This window comes from Panthera onca, chromosome X (genome assembly GCF_046562875.1).
Source record: "Panthera onca isolate mPanOnc1 chromosome X, mPanOnc1 haplotype 2, whole genome shotgun sequence".
Taxonomy (NCBI): Eukaryota; Metazoa; Chordata; class Mammalia; order Carnivora; family Felidae; genus Panthera; species Panthera onca.
The window spans coordinates 60493439-60506246 of record NC_138357.1 but is presented as its reverse complement, the minus strand read 5'-3'; positions in this window follow the sequence as shown (position 1 = coordinate 60506246).

Here is a 12808-nt window from a genome sequence, read left to right as displayed (position 1 = left end):
CAAATCAATCAATGTGATACATCACATTAATAAAAGAAAGGTTAAGAACCATATGATCCTGTCAATAGATGCAAAAAAAGCATTTGACAACATATAGCATTCTTTCTTGATGAAAACCCTCAAGAAACTCAGGGTAGAAGCAACATACTTAAACATCATAAAAACCATTTATGTAAAGCCCACAGCTAATATCATCCTCAATGGGGAAAACCTGAGAACTCTTTCTCTGAGATCAGGAATACAACAGGGATTTCAACTCTCACCACTGTTGTTTAACATAGTGTTTGAAGTGCTAGCATCAGCAATCAGAAAACAAAATGAAATCAAAGGCCTCAAAATTGGCAAAGATGAAGTCAAACGTTAGCTTTTCGCAGATGACATGATACTCTACATGAAATACCCGACAGACTCCATAAAAACTCTATTAGAACTGATACATGAATTCAGAAAAGGTGCAGGGTACAAAATCAATGTACAGAAATCAGTTGCATTTTTATGCACCAATAATGTAGCAATAGAAAGAGAAATAAAGAAACTGATCCCATTCACAATTGCACCACAAATCATAAAATACCCAGGAATAAACCTAACCAAAGATGTAAAAGATCTGTATGCTGAAAATTATAGAAAGCCTATGAAGGAAATTGAAGAATATACAAAGAAATGGGAAAACATTCCATAGTCATGGATTGGAAGGATAAATATTGCTAAAATGTCATTACTACCCAAAACAATCTACACATTCAATACAGTCCCAATCAATATTTCACCAGCATTCTTCTCAAAGTTAGAATAAAAAATCCTAAAATTTGTATGAAACCATAATCCCAAAGTTTGTATGGGACCACTAAAGAAGAATAAATATTGTTAAAATATCAATACTACCCAAAGCAATCTACACATTCAATGCAATTCCAATCAAAATTGTACCTACATTCTTCTCAAAGCTAGAGCAAACAATCCTAAAATTTGTATGGAACCACAAAAGACCCTGAATAACCAAAACAATATTGAAGAAGAAAAACACAAAGGGAGGCATCACAATCCCAGCCTTTAGCCTCTACTACAAAGCTGTAATCATCAAGACAGCATGGTATTGGCACAAAAACAGACACATAGACCAATGGAATAGAAGAGAGAACCCAGAATTGGACCCACAAAAGTATGACCAACTAATCTTTGACAAAGCAGGAAAGAGTATCCAATGGAAAAAAAAAAAAAGACAGCCTCTTTAACAAATGGTTATGGGAGAACTGGAAAGCAACATGAAGAATGAAACCAGACCACTTTCTTATACCATACACAAAAATAAACTCAAAATAGATAAAAGACCTGAATGCGAGACAGAAAACCATCAAAAACCTAGAGAAGAAGCAGGAATAAGCCTCTTTCACCCAAGGTGCAGCAATTTCTTACTCAACACATCTCCAAAGGCAAGGGAATTAAAAGCAAAAATGAACTATTGGGACCTCATGAAGATAAAAAGCTACTGCAGTGCAAAAGAAACAATCAACAAAACTAAAAGGCAACCGTCAGAATGGGGAAAGGTATTTGCAAATGACATATTGGATAAAGGGCTAGTATCCAAAATCTGTAAAGAACTCACCAAACCCCACACCCAAAAAACAAATAATCCAGTGAAGAAATGGCAGAAGACATGAATGGACACTTTTCCAAAGAAGGCATTCAGATAGCCAATAGACACATGAAAAGATGCTCAACATCATTCATCATCAGAGAAATACAAATCAAAACCACACTGAGGTACATCTCATGCCAGTTAGAATGGCTAAAATGAACAAATCAGGAGGCTATAGATGATGGTGAAGATGTGGAGAAATGGGAACACTCTTGCACTGCTGGTGGAAATGCAAATTGGTTCTGCTGCTCTGGAAAACAGTGTAGAGGTTCCTCAAGATATTAAAAATAGAACTACCCTATGACCCAGCAATAGCACTGCTAGGCATCTATCCAAGGGACACAGGAGTGCTGATGCATAGGGGCACATGTACCCCAATGGTTATAGCAGCACTTGAAACAATCTTCAAATTATGGAAAGAGCCTAAATGTCCATCAACTGATGAATGGATAAAGAAGATGTGGTTTATATATACCATGGAATACTACTTGGCAATGAGATGGAATGAAATCTGGCCATTTGCAGCAACGTGGATGGAACTGGAGGATATTCTGCTAAGTGAAATAAGTGAGGCAGAGAAAGACAGATACCATATGTTTTCACTCTTATGTGGATCCTGAGAAACTTAACAGAAGATCATGGGGGAGGGGAAGAAAAAAAAGAGTTTAGAGAGGGAGGGAGCCAAAACATAAGAGACTCTTCAAAACTGAGAACAAACTGAGGGTTGATGGGGGGGAGTGGGAGGGAGGGGATGGTGGGTGATGGGTATTGAGGAGGGCATCTGTTGGGATTATCACTGGGTGTTGTATGGAAACCAATTTGAAAATAAATTTCATATTAAAAAAAAAGCCAACTAGAAACAAAAAGAAAGAGAGGGGGAAAAAGACTAAATTTAACAAATAAAGCACAGGATCTGTGCTTGTTTTCATTGAAAACTACAAGACTGATGACAAAAATTGACAAAGAAATGAATGGAAAGATATCTTGTGTTCATGGATAAAAGTAATTAGTATATGTTGGTGGGAATGCAAACTGGTGCAACCACTCAGGAAAACAGTGTGGAGGTTCCTCAAAAAATTAAAAAGAGATATACCCTATGACCCAGCAATAGCACTGCTAGGAATTTACCCAAGGGATACCCAAGGAGTGCTGATGCATTGGAGCACTTGTACCCCAATGTTTATAGCAGCACTTTCAACAATAGCCAAATTATGGAAAAAGCCTACTTGTCCATCAACTGATGAATGGATAAAGAAATTGTGGTTTATATGCACAATTGAATACTACTGGACAAGGAGAAAGAATGAAATGTGGATTTTTGTAGCAATGTGGATGGAACTGGAGAGTGTTATGCTAAGTGAAATAAGTCGTACAGAGAAAGACAGATACCATGTGTTTTCACTGTTATATGGATCCTGAGAACCTTAACAGAAGACCATGGGGGAGGAGAAGGAAAAAAAGTTAGAGAGGGAGAGAGCCAAACCATTAGAGACTCTTGAAAACTGAGAATAAACTGAGGGTTGATGGGGGCTGGGAGGGAGGGGAAAGTGGGTGATGGGCATTGAGGAGGGCACCTGTTGGGATGAGCACTGGGAATTTTATGGAAACCAATTTGACAATAAATTTCATATTACATATATAATAAAATAAAAATAAAATAATACTACTTTGAAAAAAGGTAATTAGTATAATTAAAATATCCATACTAACCAAAGGTTTCTATAGATTTAATGCAATTCCTGTCAAAATTTCGATGCCATTTTTCACAGAGTTACAAAAAAATATTTCTACTGAACCACATAAGACCCTGAATAACCAATACAATCCTGAAAGATAAGAAAAAAGCTGTAGGTGCTTATTTCCTGATTTAAAATTATGCTAAAAATCTATAATAATCAAATAATATAGCAATGACTTAAACATAGATGCATAGACCAATGCACAGAATGAGAACCCAGAAATAAACCCTTACATATAAGATCAACTAATATTTGACAAAGGATCCAGGAATGCTCAATAAGGAAATTGTAGTCTCTTCAATAAGTTATACTAGAAAAAACTGAATAAAACATGGAAAAGAATGAAATTAAATCCCTATCATACGCAACTTACAATAATTAATTCAAAATTGATTAAAAATTTAAATACAAGAAAAGAAAACATAAATCTCCTAGAAAAAATAGGGAAAATGCTTCTTTACATTGGTTTGGCAATGATTCTTTGGGTATAATACATAACACATGAGCAACTAAAAATTAGTAAATGGGACTACATCAAATTAAAAGCTTCTGCACAGAAGCAATCATCAAAATGAAAGTCAAATTATGAAATGGGAGAAAATATTTGCAAATGATATATCTGAAAAGAAGTTAAATTCTAAAATAGGTAACAATGTATATAATTCAATAACATAATGAACAGTACAAATTAAAAAAGGACAGAGAAAGTGAAAAGACACTTTTCCAGAAACACATACAAATTTCCAACAGGTACATGAAAAGCTTCCTAGCATCACGAATCATCAGAGAAACGGAAATGAAAACCACAATAAACTATAACCTCAAACTGTTAAAATTACTATCAACAAAAAGACAAAAGATAACAAGTATTGGCTAGGATATGAAGAAAAGGGAATACTTATGCACTATTGAAGGGAATGTAAATAGGTATAGAAAGTATGGAAAACATTTTGGAATTTTCTCAAAAAATTGAAAATAGAAATACCATGTGATTTATCAATCACATTTCTGTGTACACATCCCATGAAATGAAAACAAGATCTTGAAAAGATATCTGAACTCTCAAGTTCACTGCAGCATTATCCACAACTGCTAAGATACAGAATAAAGTGAAGTTTGTATCAAGGGATGAATTGGTAAAGAAGATGTGATATACATAAATAATTATTCTGCCTTGAAAAAGAATGTAACCCTGCCATTTTAACAATATGGATGAATTTTGAAGGCACTATAATATGTGAATGAATTAAAGACATATACTACATCATATCACTTATATGGAACCTGAAAAACAGTGACATCGTACGAACAGAAAATTGAATTGTGGTTACCAGGATCAAGGAAGGAGAAGAAATGGGGAAGTATTGGTCAAAGGGTACAAACTTCCATTTACAATATGAAGAATTTCTGACGATTTAATGTACAGAATGGTGAGTAGAGTCAACATATATTTAAAAGTTTCTAAGGGAGTAAATTTTATGTGTTCTCACCACAAAAGAAAAATGAGACTTCTGTAACTTGGATTGTGATGTTACCCAATTATATGGTAGTGATTGATTTTTAATATATAAGTGTATCAAATAAACACTTGTGTACCTTAACTTTAAAAAATGTTATATGCCAATTGTATCTCAATAAAGGTAGAAGAAAATAAAGTAATTGTTTATATCTTGGATATAGTTCTTCAATTGTATTATTTGTTTTCAGCTGTTTTACCTTTGTTTTATTCATTGTTTTTTGCTTCCCTCCCTCTATTTTTTTTTGCTTTTTTCTATATTATATGAATTATTTTAGTATGCCCTTTCAGTTTATCTACTGAAGTTTTAAGTATCTTTATGTAGAGTTTTTTTGTAACTCTTCCAGGAATTAAAATATATACTTTATTTGCTCCAAATTTGAAAAGTTTTCAACAGTTATTATATATGTATAATATATATATATTTAAAGATATAAATATATATTTCCAAGACACTCTTTTTACTTTTATTCTCTGGATCTAATGGCAAAAATGTTAGTTTTGTTGAATTTGCCTTAGAAATCACTATTATTTTTAATCTATGTTTTCCTATTGTTCAGATTATATACTTTATTTTTGAGGGATTTAATTTATATATATATTTATATATGTATAAATATATATAAAGCTTAATATATATATAATGTATATAATGTATATATACACATATTTATGTATATAATGTATATATGTATGTATACATATATATGTATATAATATATACATACACACATATGTATACATACATATACATATATACATACATATATATGTATGTATACATACATAGTGATAAGAAGGTGGTTGGGGGCAGAATGAATTCATCACGGGATTTAAAGACCTCTCACACAATTCTAAACACCACTAATTCAAAATTCAATACTACCTGTTATTTCCAAGTGAGAATTACAGGCAATCAGTTCCTGAACTACTATGTTCTGGGCTTATTTAATAACAGAGATAAGTGCTAAAGAAAAGTTTTTATAAATGGCATTGGCATTCAGACAAGGATTTTCTTTTTATTTAAATCTCTAGGTTTATTGGGGGGGTGGCATGCAATTTTAATTTAAATTCAATTTGCTTAACATTTAGTGTAGTATTGGTTTCAGGAGTAGAATTCAGTGATTCATCATTTACATATAACACTCAATGCTCATCCCAGCAAGTGCCCTCCTTAATGCTCATCACACCCATTTAGCCCATCCCTCCCACACCTCACCTCTAGCAGTCATCAGTTTATTTATTTTCTTTATTTAATAGATTCTTATGTTTTGCCTCCCTCTCTGTTTTAATCTTATTTTATATTTCCTTCCATTCTTCTATGTTCATCAGTTTTGTTTCTTAAATTACACATGTGAGTGAAATCAAAGGATATTTGTGTTTCTTGACTGACTTATTTTGATAGCCTAATACACCCTAGTTCCAGCCACGTTGTTGCAAATGGCAAGATTTCATTGGTTGTTTTTCTAATTTTTTTAGTGTTTATTTTTTTTTAAGAGAGATAGAGAGACAGAGAGACTGCTAGTGGGGGAGGGGTAGAGAAAGAAAGGGAGACAGAATCTGAAGCAGGCTCCAGGCACAGAGCCTGACGTGGGGCTTGTACCAACGAACTGTGAGATTATCACCTGAGCCAAAGTCGGACACTTAACCAACTGAGCCACCCAGGCACCCCAAGATTTCATTCTTTTGATCACTGAAGAAATACTCCATTGTATATACTACCACATCTTCTTCATTCATTCATCAGTCAATGGACATTTGGGCTCTTTCCATGATTTGGCTATTGTTGATAGTACTGATATAAAGATTAGAGTGCATGTGCCCCATCAAATCAACATTTTTGTATCTTTTGGATAAATTCCTAGTAGTGTGATTGCTGAGTCATAGGGTAGCTATATTTTTAGCTTTTTGAGAAACCTTCATACTGTTTTCCAGAGGGGCTGCACCAGTTTTCCTTCCCACCAAGAATGCAAAAGTATTCTCTGCAACCTCCCCAACACGTATTGTTTCCTGTGTTGTTAATTTTAGCTATTCTGACAAGTGTGAGGTGATATCTCATTGTGGTTTTGATTTGCATTTCCCTGAAGATGAGTGATGTTGAGCATCCTTTCATGTGTCTGTTAGCTGCCTGGATGTCTTCCTTTTAAAAATGTATATTCATATCTTCTGAACGTTTCTTCATTGGATTATTTTGGGGGGGGCTGTTTAATTTGATAAATTATTTATAAATTTTGGATATTAATCCTTTATCCGATATATCATTTGCAAATATCTTCTCCCATTATGTCAATTCTCTTTTAGTTTTGTTGATTGTTTCCTTCACTGTGCAGAAACTTTTTATCTTGATGAGTCTCAAATAGTTCATTTTTGCTTTTGTTTTCCTTGCCCCTGGGATATGTCCAGTAAGAAGTTCCTGTGGCATTGGTCAAAGTTGTAGCTGTCTATTTTTTGCTCTAGGATTTTGATGGTTTCCTTTATTACATTTAGATCATTCATCCATTTCGAATTTACTTTTGTTTATGGTGTAAGAAAGTGGTTCAGTTTCATTCTTCTGCATGTCGCTGTCCAATTTTCCCAGCACTATTTGCTGAAGAGACTCTCATTTTTCCATTGGATATTCTTTCCTGCTTTGTCGAAGATTTGTTTGCCATGTATTTGTGGGTCCATTTCTGCATTCTTTATTGTATTCCATTGATCTATGTGTCTGTTTTTGTGCCAGGACCATACTGCCTTGATTACAAGTTTTTAATACGGCTTAAATTTCAGAATTCTGGTGCCTCCAGGTTTGGTTTTATTTTTCAACATTACTTTGGTAATTTGGGTTCTCTCCTAGTTGTATACAAATTTTAGAATTGTTTTTCTATCTCTGTGAAGAATGCTGGTGTTGTTTTGATAGGGATTAAATTGAATGTGTAGATTTCTTTGGTTATTATAGACATTTTAACAATATTTGTTCTTCCAATCCATAAGCATGAAATGGTTTTCCATTTCTTTGTGTCTTCTTCAATTTCTTTCATAAGGATTCTGTAGTTTTCAGAGTACATATATTTTACCTTTTTAGTTAGGTTTACTCTGAGATATCTTAAGTTTTTGGTGCAATTGTAAGTGAGATTGATTCCTTTATTTCACATTCTGCTGCTTCATTATTTGTGTATAAAAATGCAAAAGATTTACATATGTTGATTTTGAATCCTGCAACTTGGTTGAATTCATGTATCAGTTCTAGCAATTTTTTGCTGGAGACTTTTGGGTTTTCCACATAGAGTATCATGTCATCTGTGAAGAGTCAAAGTTTGACATGTTTCTTTCCAATTTCTATGCCTTTCATTTCTTTTTGTTGTATTATGAGTGAAACTAGGACTTTCAGCACTACTTTGAACACCAGGAGTGAGAGTCTACATTCTTGTATTGTTCCTGATCTTAGGGGGAATGCTCTCAATTATTTCACATTGGGGATCATATTAGCTGTAGATTTTTCATATATGGACTTTAATGTATGTTCCTTCAACCCTACTTTCTTGAGGGATTTTATTAAGAAAAGATGATGTATTTTGTCAAATGCTTTTTCTGCATCAATTGAGGGGATCATATATAGGTATTACTCTTTTTTTAAGTATTAATGTGGTGTATTACATTGATTGATTTGTGGATATTGAACCAGCCCTGCAGCCCAGGAATAAATCCCACTTGATCATGGTGAATAATTCTTTTAGTGCATTATTGGATTTGATTTGCTAATACCTTGTTGAGAGTTTTTGAATACTGATTCATCAAGAAAATTTGTCTGTAATTCTTCTTAGTGGTGTTTTTGTCTGGTTTTGGAATCAAGGCAATTCTGGCCTCATAGAATGAGTTTGGAAGTTCTCTTTCTCTTTTTATTTTAGAACAGTTTCAGAAAAATAGGGATTAACTCATCTTTAAATATTTGGTATAATTCCCCCGGGAAGCCATCTGGCCTTGGACTCTTGTTCGTTGGGAGATTTTTTATTACTGTTTCAATTTCTTTACTGGTTATGGATATGTTCAAATTTTCTATTTATTCCTCTTTCAGAGTTGTTAGTTTGTTAATTTATAGAAATTTGTCCACTCCTTCCACACTGGCCAGTTTGTTGGAATATAATTTTTCATTACATTTTCTTATCATTTTTTTGTATTTCTGTGGTGCTGGTGTGGTCTCCCTTGTCTAATTTGTGATTTTATTTACTTGGTCCTTTTTCTTTTCTATTTGACAAGTCCTCCTTGATCTGCTCTACTCTTTTTTTGATTTTGATATCATTGGTTCTTTTCTAATATTTTAATTTCATTTTTTCTGCTACTTTTGGGCTTTATTTGATGTTATTTTTCCAGCTTCTTTAGATGTAAGATTATTTTTTGTATTTGAGACATTTCTTCATTCTTTAGGAAAGCCTGGATTGCTAGATACTTTCTTTTAGGAATGCCTTTGCTGTATCCCGAAAGTTTTGGATTGTTGTGTTTTCATTTTCATTGGTTTCCAGGTGAGTTTTTATTTACTCTTTAATTTCTTGGTTAACTTATCATTCTTCAGTAGGAAAGTTCTTTAACTTCCACTTATTCCAAAAAATTCCAAATTTTTTCTTGTGGTTGATTTCAAGTTTCATAGTGTTATGGTCTGAAAATATGCATGGTATGATCTCGATCTTGTTCTTACTTGTTGAGGGCTGATTTGTGACCCAGCATGTGATCTATTCTGGGGAATGTTCCATGTACACTCGAGAAGAATGTGTATTATGCTGCTTTAGGATGAAATTTTCTGGATATATCTTTTAAGTTTGAATATATCTGTTAAGCAATCTACCCTGGCTTTCTTTTGATGTCCATTAGCATGATAATGCTTCACTTTCAATCTGCAGGTGTCTTCAGGTTTAACATGAATTTTCTTCTGGGCATAATATGGATGGATCTTATTTTTTGTCCATTCTGATACCCACTATCTTTTGATTTGAGCATTTAGTCCATTTTCATTCAGAGTGATTTTGAAAGATATGAATTTAGTGCCATTATGTCGCCTGTAGAGTTGGTGTTTCTGATGATGTTCTCTGGTTCTTTCTAGTATCTGTTGCTTTTATTTTGTTTTGTTTTGTTCTCTCCACTCAGAGCATCCCCCTTAAGTTTACTTGTGGGGCTGGTTTAATGGTCATCACTCCTTTAGTTTTTGTTTGTCTAAGAAACTCTTTATCTCTCCATCTATTCTGAATGGCAGCCTTGCTGTATAAAGAATTCTTAGCTGCCTATCTTTCCATTCAGCATGTTAACTATATCTTGCCACTCTTTTCTGGTCTGCCAAGCTTCTGTGGACAATTCTGCAGTGAACCTGATGTGTCTTCTCTTATAGGTTAAGGACTTTTTTCCCCTTCCTGCTTTCATGATTTTTTCCCCTGTGTGTGCATTTTATGAATTTCACTATGATATGCCTTGGTGATGGTTTCTGTTGAATTTAATGGGAGTTATCTGTGCCTATGGATTTTGGTGTCTGTGTGCTTCCCTAGATTAAGGAGGTTTTCAGCTATAATTTGCTCCCATAAATCTTCTACCTCTTATTCTGTAACCATCTTCTGGGATTACTATAATATGAATGTTATTCTTTTTTAATAAGTGGTTTGTTCTTTATGTCTTGTATTGTGATCTTTTGCCTTTGTTTCCCTCTTCTTTACAGATTCATTATTTCCATAATTTTGCCTCTTTTTAAAAAATGTTTAGTCCTTTTGAGAGAGGAGAGAAAGAGTGGAGGAGCAGCAGAGAGCAAGGGAGAGAAAGAGAATCCCAAGCAATTTCTGCACTATTAGCACAGAGCCCAAAACGGGGTTTTACACATGAACTGCGAGATCATCACAGCTGAAATCAACATTCAGTTTTGAACCAAATGATTCACCCGGATGCCCCCATAATTTTATATTGTCCACCACTGATTTGCTGCTCTGCCTAGCCCATCCTCGTTATAGCATTTTTAATTTTAGCCTGACTAGATTTTTGTTCTTTTATCTCTGCAAAAGAGGATTCTCTGTTATCTTCCATACTTTTTTCAACCCCAGCTGATATTCCTATATTTATGGTTTTAAATTCTAGGTCAGACATCTTACCTATACCTGTGTTGATTAAATTCTTGGCCATTATTTCTTGCTGTTCTTTCTTTTGGGGCTAATTCCTTCACCTTGTTATTTTGGAGGAAGAAAAAATAAATTAAATTAAAATTAAAAGTTAAAAATTTAAAAACAAAACAATATCAAATAAAGGAAATTAGATCCTAGGTGTCGTTTGGCCTGCTTGTTAAGAGAAGATTGATAGAAAAGAGGGAAAAAAAGAGAAAAAAGAAAAAGAATAAAAATTAAAAAAATTAAATAATAAAAGAGAATAAAATAAAATAAATAAAATAGAATAAGAAATTTGCTACCTCTGTATCCAGGAAAGAAAAAGAAAAGAAAGAAAGAAAAACAACAACATAAACAAAAACAGAAGCAAAGAAATGAACAAATGAACAAACAAAAAGAAATTCAAATGAAGCTAGATCCAGTTTCTCCTAGAACTGAAACTCTCAGCACACTATGATCCTTACACTAAGTTTGTGGAAGTAATTTGTTCTGGTCTTCTGGGGAAGGAGCCTGCAGCTCTGATTCTCAGGTTGACTTGCCCTACTGGAGATGTGCCTGAAGGGTGCAGATGGGCAGGGCTTGGTATAAGGATTCTATTCTCCACTTGGTGGTTCTGCTTAGCTCACTGGGGTTCATTGGTGCTGGTGGGTTAGAGGTGAACATTGCTTTACCCTGCTCTCTAGTCTCTGGAGAAGGAATTTTGCAGGCTCACAGGCATGCAATCACCCTTCTTTTATCTCAGGCTCCCATCCACTCCCTGCCTTTACCTTGTGTACACGCTGTCTGCCTCCCAGATGTGAACTCCATCCAGAGTTTTATCTCAGCTGGGGCTATGTTTCAAATCCCCCACTTCAGTGACCCCCATGGCTCAGACCCATGTTGATCCTCTGGGAGTGGGTCTCACTGAGCGATGGCCAGGTAATGATTTGTCCAGAAAAGTTTCTCAAGAGTGTGCAGTGGCAGCTGCTCAGTTTATGTTAAATTGCAGTTCAAAGTGAGAGCCACTCTTTGCTTCCCTCAACCGGTGTCTTTGTTCCTATACCAGCAAATGTGGCAGCCCTCTGGGACCCCGCTGAGACTTTTTGCCCTGGGAATGGCCATATTGTCTCTACCCAATGTACCCCAAGCAGGATAACTGCTTCTCCCTGTGTGTCACAGGGGCCCCTAAGGCTGTGCTGCTTGTTACCAGGGATTCACCCTGTTTCCTCACTGGGGTACCACCAGACACTGAGCTTTGAATCTTTAGACTCTGCATTCTGCTGTTTATAAAAAGCTGGTGGTATTGAAACCCTCTCTTTTTCCCCTGTCAGTGGCTTTGGGGAACACATTTCTTGTGCCCGTGCAAGGATTTTCAGTCTTTTTCTCTCTCTTTCTCTCCATCTAAATTCAGCAAGAGTGCTTTCCTTGAATGATCCTGACATTCTGTACTCTCACTCCCTTTCTCTTTCTCTGTCCTCTCTCTATGTAAACAGGTCTCTACCTTCCATGGCACTGCAGCTTTTCTCTCCCTTCTCTCCCAATTTACCTCTTTGCGCAGTGTACCTGCTAAGATTTGCCTCACAAATTATGCAGATTGTTATGTTAATCCTCAGATCAATTTCCTACATGTTAAAAATGATTTGATGTTGACATAGCTGTGTCTCAGGGATGACACAATTTCAGGATCTCCATACTACTCATCCATCTTACAGATTATATAATCTCTATTGATCCTCAAATTAATTAACTCTTTCATCTACCATCTTTATTTTGTAATTGAGTCTCTACAATCAACTTTTTGTTTTGGATATTTTTTTAATTTAATAGT